The following is a 7,866-nucleotide window of genomic DNA, read 5'->3' as shown; positions in this document are numbered from 1 at the left end:
ACACACACTCTATACACACACACACACACACACTCTATACACACACGCACACACACACTCTATACACACACACTCTCTCTACACACACACACACTCTCTATACACACACTCACACACACACTCTATACACACACACTCACACACACACACACTCTCATGCACTCACACACACACACACACACACACTCTCTATACACACACACACAAACACACACACTCTATACACACACACACACTCTCTATATTCACACACACACACACACACTCTATACACGCACGCACACACTCTATACACACACACACACTCTCTATACACACACACACACTCTATACACGCACGCACACACTCTATACACACACACACACTCTCTATACACACACACACACTCTATACACGCACGCACACACTCTATACACACACACACACACTCTATACACACACACACACTCTCTATACACACACACACACTCTATACACGCACACACACACTCTATACACACACTCTCTATACACACACACACACTCTATACACGCACGCACACACTCTATACACACACACACACTCTCTATACACACACGCACACTCTCTATACACACACACACACTCTCTATACACACACACTCTATACACACACGCACACACACACACTCTATACACACACACACACTCTCTATACACACACACACACACTCACACTCTATACACGCACACACACAGTCTATACACACACACACACTCTCTATACACACACACTCTATACACACACACACACACACTCTCTATACACACACACACACACACTCTATACACGCACACACACAGTCTATACACACACACACACTCTCTATGCACACACGCACACACACACTCTATACACACACACACTCTCTACACACACACACACACACACACACACACACACACACACACTCTATACACACACACACACACACACACTCTATACACGCACACACACACTCTATACACGCACACACACTCTCCATACACACACACACACACACACACACACTCTATACACACACACACTCTCTATACACACACACTCTATACACAGACACACACTCTATACACACACACACACACTCTCTATACACACACGCACACACACACTCTATACACACACACACACACACTCTATATACACACACACACACACTCTATACACACACACTCTATACACACACACTCTATACACACACGCACAGTCTATACACACACACACACACACACTCTCTATGCACACACGCACACACACACTCTATACACACACACACACACACTCTATACACACACACTCTATACACACACACTCTATACACACACGCACAGTCTATACACACACACACACACACACTCTCTATGCACACACGCACACACACACTCCATACACACACACACACACACACACACTCTATACACACACACACTCTCTATACACACACACTCTATACACAGACACACACTCTATACACACACACACACTCTCTATACACACACGCACACACACACTCTATACACACACACACACACACACACACTCTATACACACACGCACACACACACTCTATACACACACACTCTCTACACACACACACTCTCTATACACACACGCACACACACACACTCTATACACACACACACACTCTATACACACACACACACACTCTCTATACACACACGCACACACACACTCTATACACACACACACACACACACACTCTATACACACACGCACACACACTCTATACACACACACACACACACTCTCTACACACAAACACTCTCTATACACACACGCACACACACACTCTATACACACACACTCACACACACACTCTATACACACACACACACACACACACACATCCATATAGATAAAATATTGATTAAATAATATTTATCTTACCACATTACACTCCAAAAATTTGATTTATGCATTTCAAATTCAATAATAAATTGAATTGAGTAATCTTCAACAAAATAAAATTAATGAAACGTAATTGAATGCTCAATTCATGATCCTCCTTTTATTCTTATACTGGAACAGTTCAATAAAGATTCATTCAGTGGATTAAAGAAAACAGACATTTTTTATAATCTTTCCTTCATTCTTTGAGATGAAAGTAAACCGTGAGTGAGACCTAAAACCTCCCTTTGTGTTCCACGGCAGAACCCATACAGGTTTGGAACAACATGAGGGTGAGAAAATGATGACAGAATTTGTATTTTTGAGTGAACTATCCCTCTAATGTCAATGAAATTGTGCATCTCGGGTAAATGCGTGACGTTCAAAATGCACGAGTCATGTCTGCAACAGGAAGAACAAATGCATTCGCTCTGATCCGGTCTACATCAGCCCCAAAGCCTTTCAGATGATGCAAAATCATCCTGTACAGACTGATCTGTTTTTTTAAAACAGTTCCCCCCCCTGAAATCTCCTCACAGATGACAGTCTGACCTCACATAACCCACATTTGCACCGCAAGAGCGCTGCGGCAATGCACCGCCTCGTTCTGCAGCAGTGCGGGGTGAATTTAGGTCGCTGTGTGTCAAAATAAAAACGCTGCTTGCTTTCTACCATCAGCTCTTTGATATTACGTAATCAACCTTGAGTGAGGACGGCTTCACAGCCACTAGCGGAGCAGAAACCCTGTTGTGAGTGCGTCTGAAGAGGGGTGTGCGCATCGGATCTGAGCTGAGCGGGAGGCTCCTTCGCCTCTGTGAACAGCATCAGAAAGAGAAAGCAAAGGCACACAAAAAAGAGAGAGAAAAGCCTGACGGGACTGTAAAATGCCCACAATGTTCTGTCCTAGATTGCACTCCTCCTTTAAGCAGGAGATATCACTCACATCGTCACGACTATCGCTTTCCAGAAAGCTTGGGGGAAACAGAACCTATAGCAGACAGTGAAGGGTTTGAATAATTCACATTGTATATATGAGCTCTCTTATGATTAAGTCCTGACTTTGTAAGCGTGTAATTCTGGTTCTGTTCACCCCATCTAATTGCAAATAGTCTTATTTTATTCCACTGGACGGCAGCAAGTACTGGAGACATTTTTTTGTCCACTATCACCTTCCCTCACAAAATGCCGATCAGAAATGTAGGGGGTGATATTACACATTTTAACAGTCGCAGATGTGCTCGTCCATAGACATTCAGTCTATTTTTCAGTTCATGCACCACCCGCAATTTTCATTGAATATCTCGGCCTCTGAGTGGACTAGAAGTTCAATCTAGGTGTCATTAGACAGCTGAGACCCCGCCCTCTCCCGCCCCCCCCCAGAAACTCAATCTAGGTGTCATTAGACAGCTGAGACCCCGCCCTCTCCGGCCCCCCCCCCCAGAAACTCAATCTAGGTGTCATTAGACAGCTGAGACCCCGCCCTCTCCCGCCCCCAGAAACTCAATCTAGGTGTCATTAGACAGCTGAGACCCCGCCCTCTCCGCCCCCAGAAACTCAATCTAGGTGTCATTAGACAGCTGAGACCCCGCCTCTCCCGCCCCCAGAAACTCAATCTAGGTGTCATTAGATAGCTGAGACCCGCCCTCTCCGCCCCAGAAACTCAATCTAGGTGTCATTAGATAGCTGAGACCCCGCCCTCTCCCGCCCCCAGAAACTCAATCTAGGTGTCATTAGACAGCTGAGACCCCCCAGAAACTCAATCTAGGTGTCATTAGACAGCTGAGACCCCCCTCCTCGCCCCAGAAACTCAATCTAGGTGTCATTAATCAAGCCTCAGAGAGGACTTCCACCCCAATGGACCAGCCGCGGCCATCCGCCTGGGAGCAGAGGAACGGCCGCCGACCACAAGGGGAGGAGGGGCTCCCAATCAACCGCCTGGAGCAGTTACCACTGCCAGGGGCAGGGGAGACCCCTACTGTCCACCAAAAATGCGGCAGGGCGTTCTATCCGCCAGGGGCCGGAGGTCTGCCTCCGATCCGTCCAGGGAGGCGCGGCTGTCGTCCACTGGAGTTTGGAGGAGTGGTCAAGGACCAAGCTACGGCGTATCGGAGAACCGGCCAGTAAGTGTTTTTTATCTCTCTCTCTCTCTTTTCCACTGTCGCTCCGTGTTGGCCTTTCCCTCTCTTTTTTCAAATGCTTTTGTTAATTTGGCACGATCGCCGTTACGGCGTGTAGGTGCCACACCTTTTTTTTTGTTTCCCTCCCCTTGTCCCCTCCCTCATCCAGGTAGACGGGGATGACCTGCTGGCAGACGAGGTGGAAAGCACGTCATTTTCTTCTTCTGCAGAACACAAATTAAGATTTATAGAAGAATATCTCAGCTCTGTTGGTCCATACAATGCAAGTGAATGGGTGCCAAACATTTGAAGCTCCAAAATCAGCATTAAAGTAATCCAGTGGTTTAATCCATGTCTTCAGAAGAGCTATGATAGGTGTGGGTGAGAAACAGAACAATATTTACTATGAATTATTCTCCCTGCCCAGTCAATCTCCACTTTCACTTTCACTTTCACTTTCTTCTTCTTGTGTTTTTGGCAATTCATATTCTTTATGCATACACCCCCTACTGGACTTAAATATTGATCTGTTTCTCACACACACCTATCATATCACTTCTGAAGACTTGGATTAAACCACTGGAGTCTTATGTATTACTTCTATGCTGCCTTTATGTGCTTTTTTGAGCTTCAAAGTTCTGGTCACCATTCACTTTGATTGTATGGACCTACAGAGCTGAAATATTCCTCTAAAAATCTTCATTTGTGTTCTGCAGAAGAAAGAAAGACACACATTTGGGACGTCATGAGGGTGAGTAAATGATGAGAGAATTTAAAATTTTGTGTGAACCGTTCCTTTAACAGGCAGATACATTTTATCACAATCATTTATTCAGAAAGGCCCAACAAAAGTAGTGCAAACGATGATGCGTTGCATTGGATGTGCCCCCTGACGGCACGCAACAGCTGTGTGAGTTTAATAATAAGTCTATGGGCTTCATTTTCGTGAGCTACGGACATCAACCATGCGCTACACCATGTCACTTTTCATGAGAGCGCTAAATCGCAGTTTTCATGCCAGAGCAAAGCACAAGTGAGCATGGTTGGGAGTGTTTGTGTTATCTGTGGGTGTGTATGTTAATAAAGTGGCACAAAGTGCCTAGAAATAGGTCATTGCAGAGACATTTCAGAGGCACGTCTGTTAACAGCGCAAAGTCTAAAATCAGTTCCTGCACTTGCAGTTTGGAGATTCCACCAGCAGGTGGTGATAAAGTTAAAGTTCATATTCTTAAAACAGAGTGGAACATCAAATTATGTCCCGGATGATCACAGTTGTTGCCGTTTTATGAAACTAAAATGTATTTGATTCGTGTTAAACTTTCTATAGGTCATGGTTTACATGTAAGTTATCATTATCGCGTTTATATTTACAGATGTATTTATGATTTGTATTGGTATTTTTCCACCTGTTGTCATAGAGTGCTTAATAAGTCACAGCTGAAGGTGCCGGTCAAAGAAGTTGGAGAGGATAAAGTGTAACCCTAACCCTTTCGTTATTTTGATTATATTTGAATTTCGATTGAAATGTAATTTGAATGTAGAAGTGTTTTTGAGTTTTGATAAATGTCCGGGTAGAGGTGAAGCGCATACCGAATCGCAGTTAATACTCTATGATATTGAGTCAGTAGATAAACATCATCAATAATACTAACATTCCCTGTAATTTAACGGAGCGTACATAATACGATATAAGCTAGAACGCTCATTTTTACATCAGTGGCAGAGCTAAGGGGGGCCGTGTCCACCATGGACCATCCCATTGGCAACCCCACATTTCTTTTGGTCATTTTTTGGGCACAATTTAGTTCTTTAGAGGTGAAATCATCTCTGTACAAATGTACAAACTTGCGCGCACACCAAGGTCGCCAAACCTCTCCGTCCTGTGTGTCATTGTATCCATTGAAAATGTCTGAGCTCCTGTCATGCTACTGAAAAATTTAGTTAATTAAGTTAGCGTCACTTAACCACTCCACAGCACTGATATTTACATAGGAACCATTTAAACTCTTACTTAATGCAAGAACATATTCTGTGTGAACGGCCCCTATGGCAACATCCAAACATAATAGTGATTTCATAAGAGTGATTTAAAACACTACACAGGGGAAGACTGGACTCACAATGAGGTTTCCTGATCACATGATGCTAAGCTAACAATGTGATATTTAATGACATCGAACTATTTGTTATCAAAATAGGAATTATTAGCGGAATCAACATTTCTCTCAGAACTTGTTTGCTGAGTATGAGTTTTTCCGTGTTCAAACATATCTAGTGTATACTAAACACATTACTACACAACATAGCTCAAAAACAACTTTTCCCGCCAAATTCGTGAGGACACGTAGCATCAGGTACGCTGTGTGTAGGAGGGCGTTGGGAAAGCATGTTGTCCGTTACGCCTGATGACATCGATTTCAGCAGAAACTGACAGATCACCGTCATGTTCAAAATCACCGAATTCTGAAATCAAGGCATCAGCAAATTAATACATGTTGGTGTCCGCTATAGATCGCGTTCAAGGATGCGCCACAACGTGTCACAAAATGAGTCTCAAAGTGACACGTCATCGAACAAATATTTTGTGAGGTTTATGCTTAAAAAAACAATATTATCTAATATTTAAAACAGATGCTGAAAGATACATTTACTTAAAAAACAAAAAATAAAATAAAAATTCAGATACAAAAGGTGAAGAAAAATTCCATGTAATTTTTTTTTCTCCATTGGAAAATATTTTTGTCTTATTTTTTACATTTAATTCAATAAATACTAAAAAAAATATATATATACTTTTTTATAGATAGATATTTTAACTGGAAAACAAAGACAACAAATGTATTTATGTTTATTTTGAAAATTATGAAAATAATTATTATTTATTTATATAATTTTTTTGTACTGCAGGGTTAAAATTATTTATCTTATTTCTTAAATTTAATTCAATAAATAATTAAAATATATATTCTGTTTTATGGAACGATATTTTAACTGGAAAACAAATACAAAAATTGTATTTATGTTTATCATGAAAATTATGAAAATAATAATAATTATTTATTTATAAATTTTTTTTTTTGCACTACAGGGTTAAAATAATTTAGCTTATTTTTTTATAGTGAAAATTGACTTCAAAAGTAAAACAAAACTATTTGACAAAGTGGAAAGAAAAATCGTATTTTCCCTTTGAATTACGTTTATTTTCATTCTATATTGAAGACTTTTTTATTTTCTATTTTATTTTATGCAATGTTTAAAACTGTCCATGAAAAAAAGAAAATGAAATATACTTAAAAACAATTATTTTCCCTTTGAATTAACCTTATTTTTCTTTCTATATTGAAGAATTTTTTTATTGCAATGTTTAAAAATAATAAAATAAAATGTACCAAAAAAAGATAAAAAAAATAAGTAAACTATTTGCCAGTAAGAAAATTAATTCAGTATTTTTCTCCATCTTAAAATATATTTTCTTATTTATTTGTAAACAATATTTACTTAAAAAAAAGAAGAAAATAATCTTGTTTTATTTAGATGTTTTTACAGGAAACAAGGACAAAATATTGATAAATATTATTATTTGTAATTTTTTTTATTTTTTGCAGTGCATGATTAAAATAATTTAATAATGTAAGTAATATATAACTGAAGAAAAAAAGAAAATTTACTTTAAAAATAAGAAAAACACGTTCCTTTTGAATTAAGTTTAAGTTTGACGTTTTTCATTCTTTTGTGCAGCGCAACAATGTTTCAAACGTGAACTGAAACATTTATCATTAGAATCTTCAAATCACTCGTTCACTGAAGACAGCAAAAGAAC

The sequence above is a fragment of the Xyrauchen texanus genome, chromosome 30, assembly GCF_025860055.1.
Source record: "Xyrauchen texanus isolate HMW12.3.18 chromosome 30, RBS_HiC_50CHRs, whole genome shotgun sequence".
Taxonomy (NCBI): Eukaryota; Metazoa; Chordata; class Actinopteri; order Cypriniformes; family Catostomidae; genus Xyrauchen; species Xyrauchen texanus.
Note: the sequence above shows the minus strand (reverse complement) of the source record.